This window comes from Vipera berus, assembly GCF_964194415.1.
Source record: "Vipera berus genome assembly, chromosome: 1".
In the NCBI taxonomy this organism is placed as follows: domain Eukaryota; kingdom Metazoa; phylum Chordata; class Lepidosauria; order Squamata; family Viperidae; genus Vipera; species Vipera berus.
This window is the reverse complement of record NC_138202.1, coordinates 94,279,604-94,287,729: the sequence shown is the minus strand read 5'-3', so window position 1 is coordinate 94,287,729 and position 8,126 is coordinate 94,279,604.

Genomic DNA, 8,126 nt, shown 5'->3' with positions numbered 1-8,126 from the left:
TGTTTTTTGCGAATCAGCTAATGACTCCTCAAAGTCCTCTTCTAAAAAACTCAATAGGAAACATCTGAAAGGAAAAAGACAGAGAGAGAATTCTGTTAGAGTCACTGGACACATCTGGAATATTAAGAGCATTTTGTGGCTGTTTTTATTAAATGTTGATACAAAAGGCCTACCTACTGACAAATTGTTGCCTACTAAGGATGGTCAGTCAAAAAACACTCATTTATCAGATGGTAACTTGCTGAAGTGATATTCTGGATCTGTATAGACACACAGTCTTTATTTTTGTAGGTATCTTGTGAAGGCTATATGGCAACAGGGCAGAAGCATTATTTTTAAGAGGAAGGAAGGAAGGAAGGAAGGAAGGAAGGAAGGAAGGAAGGAAGGAAGGAAGGAAGGAAGGAAGGAAGGAAGGAAGGAAGGAAGAAGCAAAAAGTTGGTGTTATGAAGCATATCTGTTTTCAATTTCTTTTAAAGAAAACAAATATTAATGGAAAGAGTCATATACTGCATGGAGATCGGAAGCATGCCAAAGTGGTACATGAAGACATCTGTGAAGGAAATGCACAGAGGAGGCTTGATCTTTTTTGAGGAGGACAATAAAATAAAAATTCTGGGCCCCAACATTAAAGGGGCTCCAAGCAGCTCCTCTTTGAGAGAGATGGGCAGTAAAGAAATATGAAATATAAACAAGCAAACAAATAAATAAATAAATCAGCATTAGAAATAGACAGATGCTTTTTATTCAAAAGAATAGAACTAAAATTAAGAACATAATCCCAAGAGTATTTCATTATTTTGTATTTCCCCATTCACTCCAATTTACTGGGCCATTGACTTCAATGGACAATGTAGTTCTATTCTCTGAACTGCAAATTTAATAATCATATGGCCCATTAAGTTATTGCTTCTCCTAGCTTAGTTGAGGGATTGGCAACTGAAGCAATTTCCTTCTATCAACAAGGAACATTTATTGGGTGGCTTCATGCTAACAGTGGGAAGTAAACAAATTAATAGGTATAAGTTATTCCTATAATGGAGCAATCCATTGTAAAATAAAAAAAACTTTTTTTTCTTTCTAAAGAAAATGCTATTAATTTTTTTTAGAAAATGCTAATAATTTTAAGATGTACACAAGCCAGAATACAACAGCTGAATTGTTTTTATATGTTCTTCAAAACATTAATCAGGATTAGGCTGATTTACTACCTAATCAAAATTGCAATCTGCAAATGTAATTTAATTTTGATTTTTAGCACTTCATGAAAGCATCTTAACTAACCAGTTAAGGTTGACCATAGGGCTGACAGTCTCCAGCAGCCAGATCCATTCTCTTTGTCCTCTCCTCTTGTTTACAATGGCTCCCTCCACCCCATGATACCCATTGGTGTGCCTAGTGCTGCAAGAAAGGAATGAGGCTGGTCCAATTCCTGGCAAAATCCAGAAATGCAATCAAGCTCTTAGTATTGGCAGAATTGTTTGTTATCTCATTTAGATAACATCCCTCATCTGAGGCTTAAAAAGATTGCCAGATAAAAATTTGGGTTGGTTTTTTTTTGGGGGGAAGGGGTTTCTTTTTAAGATTATATGTCCTACTAGCACTCTAACTAACACTATGAGTCATTTAGATCTATTACCCAGGCCTTCCTATGAAACCTATTTTAATAATTACCTCAAATATTTTATTAAGTGCGAAATAGCTTATATGCCCTAGTTTCTTTATTTTCTTAGTTTGTGATTTCTATTTTGCATTCTTTTCCCTTACTTCATGTTTTGGTGAAGCTCGTGATCGTGCTTCTCAGAAACAAGACAAATGAATTGTTCAAATTTTGCTACAAAAGCATACTGTTTAGACCAGCAGCTCCCAACCTTTTCTATACCCCGCATCCCTACAACGCTTCTGATATATTCTTGCAGCCCTTACAAAAGTTCGAAATAATGGCAACGAATTATGCATATACACTCTAATTTTGAAAACCCAAGTTTTTGTCTCCCCTTGGAATAGCGTCTCGCACCCCCAGGCGGTGCTAGCACCTCCAGTTGGGAACCCCTGGTTTAGACACTAGTCCAAGATTACTGTTGCCTTTGTTTTCTGAATTTCAATTCAGGTCTACAGAGTGTGCATTAATGGGGCTTGATCTTCCTTGGTTTGGAAAAAAAATTAGCAGAATAATAAATCCCACTTTCTGGTTAATGTAGGATCTGCTCTCAATCTATACATACCACTAGAAAACAATGTTGTATTTCATAGCCACAGCAGGAACACGCTTTCTGTGAAACGTGAGGAGAAATAAATCCTCTTAAGGCCAGCACTGTAGCATTTGTAGCATTTTTTTTCTTGTAAGGTTGGTTTCAGAAATTTACACATACATCACCTATGACTGCTCTCTTGTTTTAGAAAGTGATAGCTCTATCAATAAATATCTACAGGGGGAAAAGCATCAATTTTTGGCTACTGCAGCATTTGATCTGGGCACTCTACTTAAGACAACCACTTTGGTCAATTGATGGACTTGTATAGGAGGTCCAAGGATGGCATATATTTGATGGATGGAGTTAAGCATCTCCTGCAAAGGGATCTAACAGGTTGAGTGCATTTCATTTTGTGCCAGTGCTGAAAATGGTAACAATGTGCAAATGCTTGTATATCATTCAGCTTCAGTGGAGGAAGATGTATGTTTGGAAGGAAAATGGACAAGGAGCAATGGACAATATTTCACTGTAAATCATTTTGTCCAGCTACTATCAAAATGGGTAAATTGAGCATGCTTTTTCCTTGAAATATATTACCACCATATATGGCTTTATGTATTTATCTGAAATTGCTTCACTGTTTTCCAGAAATTCATAGTAGCTTTTGCCTGACAGATGGTAAAACAGATACCTTTTCAATTCTAATTCACTGAATATTGTACCATTTAGTAATATTTATTTAAATAAATTGTTTAAATACATAAGCAATTGCAGTTGGGTCATAAACCAAGCTTATATATTTATGATTCTGAATACCCATTAGCTCTGTAGGGAGAGAGACATAAGATCCAAAACAAATGACCTCATCACTGTTCTGTTCAATGATAACCAGCTAGAACTACTTTTCTGTAGTCCTAGAGATGGCTTGAGATAGAAAATGGCATAAATGAAATTTTCTGTTAAAAAGAATAAACAGAATCAGATCTGGCTAAAACAGATTCACAATAACCAAGACTATCTTTATTTTAGTAATTAGCAAAAAAAAAATGAAAGTGAAATGCAAATCTCGTAATTCTGATGACAAAAAAATGATCTTAACTTTCATCCAGAGTAATGGGAATAAGTAGCATAGCTGCACAATAGAAATGCATCAGTGTTCCCATGTAAGCAACTATGAAACAGAAAATGCATATTTATGGCAGAGCCTACAATCAGTTGTCTTAAAATTCAAAAGCCTATTCATACAATTTCCTTGACATTTATAAAAAGAAGATGTTAAAAATTCAGGAATATACTGAAGTGACATGTCTTTTAATTTGACAGCAGACATGCTGGGTCTACAAAATGTCATGAGCCCTCTGACATCTTCAGGGTTCTGATTTGTCCTCCTAAACCTAAAGTAGGCAAATCACTTGAAGAAACAACTATCCACTATGTCTAACTAGTGAAAAATGAAGTTTCAGTTCATCGTAGCTAATTAGTATAAAGAACAGCAATAGTTCAATTAATTTTTGCTCTCTTCGTGGAACTGCCATTGATTTTTTTTTAAAAAAATATCTTTTTGCAGAAATACTTGTTGTTGACATGTGATATTGCTGTTATATGTTGATGTCATTGCACTTTATATCCATAAAATCCAGCCTCTTCCAGCTTAGTGCTTTCATTTGTCAGAACTGCACTCCTTGAATATATGGCCAATATGGCAGACAGTCATGTGATTTGGAAAGCCTGTATATAAAATCCCAATATATCTGGAAGACATCTAGGGAGAAGGGGGAATCTGATGTTAGATATGCAGTTCCAAAAGCCTTAGTTTTTAGCACCTTTAGCCTATTGGCCTGTAGAAACAAAGAGAAAACAAGCAAGGGATTCTTTGTTTTGATTGTTTCAGCCAATTAATCAAGCAATCAAGTTTTCCAGCCAATAACTATCTCTGTATTTTCCTTCCTTCCTTCCTTCCTTCCTTCCTTCCTTCCTTCCTTCCTTCCTTCCTTCCTCCCTTCCCTCCCTCCCTCCTTCTGTTTCTTTCCCCATCAAGAAACAGAAAGTCTAGAAATATCTCAGTCACAATATGAAAACTTGTTCATAAACATTAGTTGTTGTCCCTAGACTTAAAACATCTGTCTCTAGATATTTTAATGGACTTTCTTCTATTTACATATATACTGCAAAGTATGGCTACCAATGAGTAGAGGATTCTGGCTAAAATTATCTCATAGATTTCTTTGTAACTGGTACATTCATTTATATCCTGTTACACTATAATATGCCACGAATATGAGTGGCTAAAATCAGCTATTCAGCAGAATTCATAGAAACTGATTCTAATGAATTCACAATAGGAGCAGCACCAATAAAGATTTCAGAAAACAGTGAGAAAATCAAAATATGGAGTTTCTCTATGGAGATAGAAAGCAGGAAAAAGGTTGATTGCAAGCATTAAAGCCTTGGTGGAGCAGTGGGCTAATGCCTCCTTAAGTAACACCAGCTGCCTGCAATTAGTGCAGGTTCGAGTCCCACCAGGCTCAAGGTTGACTCAGCCTTCCATCCTTCCGAGGTAGGTAAAATGAGGACCCAGATTGTTGGGGGCAATAAGCTGACTTTGTAATAATGCCGCTTGGGGGATGTGTGAAAGCCCTAATAAGCAGGCATATACATAGAATGAAGGCTACTGCTAAGCTTGTAAGCCGCCCTGAGTCTTCGGAGAACGGCGGGATATAAATGGAATTAAAATAAATAAAATAAAAAAATAAAGCAAAAACAGATTAAAGTTTGTTTCAACAGAAATATAAGCATTTTCAAAAGTGGAGTGCTATGAACCAGACAGATAAAAAGATAGTTGACAAAGATAGATTGTAAGACAGCAGTTGTGTTGGAGAGAGAGGCAGAGAAAGAATGATTCTTTTTGTTGCAGTGAATGGCTAAAATATTATTTTAAAACCTAATTAAAATGGTAACAAAATTAGACTTTTCACATAGCTCTCTTGAGTAAATAAAATGCAAAAATATTTCTGCAATGACTTGAACTGCATGTACTTCACTTAAGGCCACCATTTTGATCTGTCATGGAGCTATGGATCAAAAAAGAGCAATCTATTGTTTTTTCATTCCAACATTGGTTGCACTCAGGAATTTCACCTTTAGGAAACTTCTAGGATGCAGTTCTATCACTGCATGCTCTGAATTCATTCCATATATAAAGCTCCTTTTCATGCCAGCAGAAATCCCGCATGGAGAGCAGATGTAGCACCTAAAATAGAAATGGATACTCAGAAAGATGACTTTGTTCATGTCCAGGACACTGGCTTTCTCAAGTTCCTGGAAAAATATAATGCAAATGCAGCATGGAAACAATAGGATCTGTCACTCTAAATATTTCTTAATAATCAAGAATACTAACCGTCTCTTGTTGCATACTGGAATTCTCCAAATAAAGTATAATGTAAAAAAATAGGCAATGATGCAATTTTTAAAACATCATAACAATAAACAAGAAGCAGTGGTGTTGATATTCAGTGTAGTGTTTATTAGTGGTGGGCCATATAATTTTTCAGGAAGATGGACAATTACAGAGTCATATGTGTCAGGCTTCACAACCAGGCATAGCAATGCATCTTGACTCCTGAGATCCTTAAACTCGCATTCAGGCATTTGCTACTCAGTTATATCAGCCTTTCCTTTTACTCCAAACAAAAATGAAATCATATACACAGGTAAGTTATGGCTCTTGCAATACACAATGATCAAAGCCAACATATAACTCTATATTCCAATATTTTAATTCTAGTCTTTTTCCTCTTAACTTTCTAAGTCAATGGATATTTAACCATTGTTTACAAGAACATGAGAAGTAACTGTGCTATGTTGGCCTAATGTTTCTTTCAAGACTGAGAATGGATAATTTTATCCTGAACAGACTTCTCAGTAAATTCTCCTCTCCTTTGAGTCTGGAGGTGTCAAGTGCTTTTTATTAGTTCATTTACTGTATTTATAAAAAAATATTCATGTATTTATTTGTAAGATTTATTTATTTAGAAATTTTATGTATTTATTTAGAAAAAATTTTTATTTTAGAAAATTTATAATGGGCACCCAACTCACTCTCAGTGACTTTGGGCAGCTTACAAACATAAAACCCCATTAAAAGCCAATACCTCCCCCCAACACACAAAAGCCCCCTGGTGATGACAATCACAGCAGTCACTTGATGAGCTTCATATCACTCTGGGAACCCAAAGGTCATTGGCAGAAACCAACCAACTTCAACTCCCAGAATTCCTGAGCCAGCATGGCTCAGCTTGGAAACCTCTCCTTTTCTCCTTAGCATGGCTGGCTCAGGAATTCTGGGAGTTGAAGTCCACGAGTCATAAAAGAACCAAGGTTGCCTACCCCTGGTCTAGCTCAAGCTGAGCCAGAGGCTTTGCTGAGCCTGCAGCTCTTCCCCACCGGCACTTGTCCCTTTCACTCAGATAATATTAACCCTGAAACTACTTAATATAAAATTCTATCTGTGCCTGTCAGCTTTCTATTGTGGTCTACTTTATTCTCTCCCTTATGTTCTCCTGTCTAATTTCTCTTAGAAGTGGGAAAACACATAGAGCGTTGGATAATGATTTTGAATGCAGTAACCTGGGCTGTTTAGGGTTTTAGAACAGGAAGTGGGATAATGCATTGACTATATAAAATCCTGTAATCAAGCCACTGCCAAAAGTTTTGACCTAACTCTTCATATTAACCCCAAAGAAAGCCCCTAATCATCATCGTTTCCATTTCTGTCACTTACTTCAGCTGCTTAAAAATTTGCATTGAATCTTCTAATCTCATGTAATTATAACCTGCTTAACACTGATAGAAACAGATCTTTCCATTGCCTTTTACTTAAAAAAAACCAACTCCTCCTCTGAGCTTTGGTTAAAAGCCAAAGTCATTAATTATTTATTGTCAGCCTTACTGAGTACCTGCCTCCCTCGGTCTTAACCGAATTTCAATAGCATCTTCAAACTGCTGGCTGCCATCTGGACCATATTGCTGCTAAATCAAATTTGATAAACTTTACCCTTCTACTCTCAGAGGTTTATTCAAATGAAATGAAAGCTGGCATTAAATCCAATCTGTTTCCAAACCGTGCAGCTATCTTAGTTTCTGAACATTTTGGTAATGAAAGGAGGGAGTAAAGGTATGATATAATTATCTAATAATTACATTACACAGCTGAAGCAATTGCCTTTCTTGCTAACTGCCAGGGATTTGGCAAAAAAATCTATGCGAATGAAATCCACAATAATTAGGGACGTCTGTTTTGCAATACGGGCTGTTTTCATATAGGGGGCTTTGGTATATGGTGAATTGTACTATGAATTCTCCCCTTTTCCAGCTCAGAATGTAAGTTGAGGGTTTGGGGTTTCATTGAAATATGTACTTCTAGCTGGAAGGATATCGCCTCTCTTCTGGATGAACGGAACAAGTTGAGAAAAGATTTTCAAAGTTTGATTTTTAAAGGTCCAGGGCATAGTGACTCACAGAACACCATCAAGGAAAGTCTTGGAACAAAGCACTCTCATGCACAAACAGATTCAAGACCCTCCAACCCAATTCAACTACAGCCTTGGAGAAATATGTCAATCCCATGATTTAAGGAGTAGAATATTTCATTATTATGTGAATATACCTGAATATTATTGTTAATATTTCATTTGATTTAAGCACAGCCCAGCTTCAAAATGATTACAGGCAGCTCACAATAGACAAATAAGGTACAGTTTAAATTAGAAAAGAAACAAAATTAAAAGTTTGAGGAGCAGAATGAAACTTTTTTTTAAAAAAAAGAAACTCCTAATTGGCTGCTACAATGAATAGAGGATAGAGAGACACACTGAATAGGTGCACCAAATCATATATGATGATTTTGGACAGGATCAACATTTTCCCCTTTC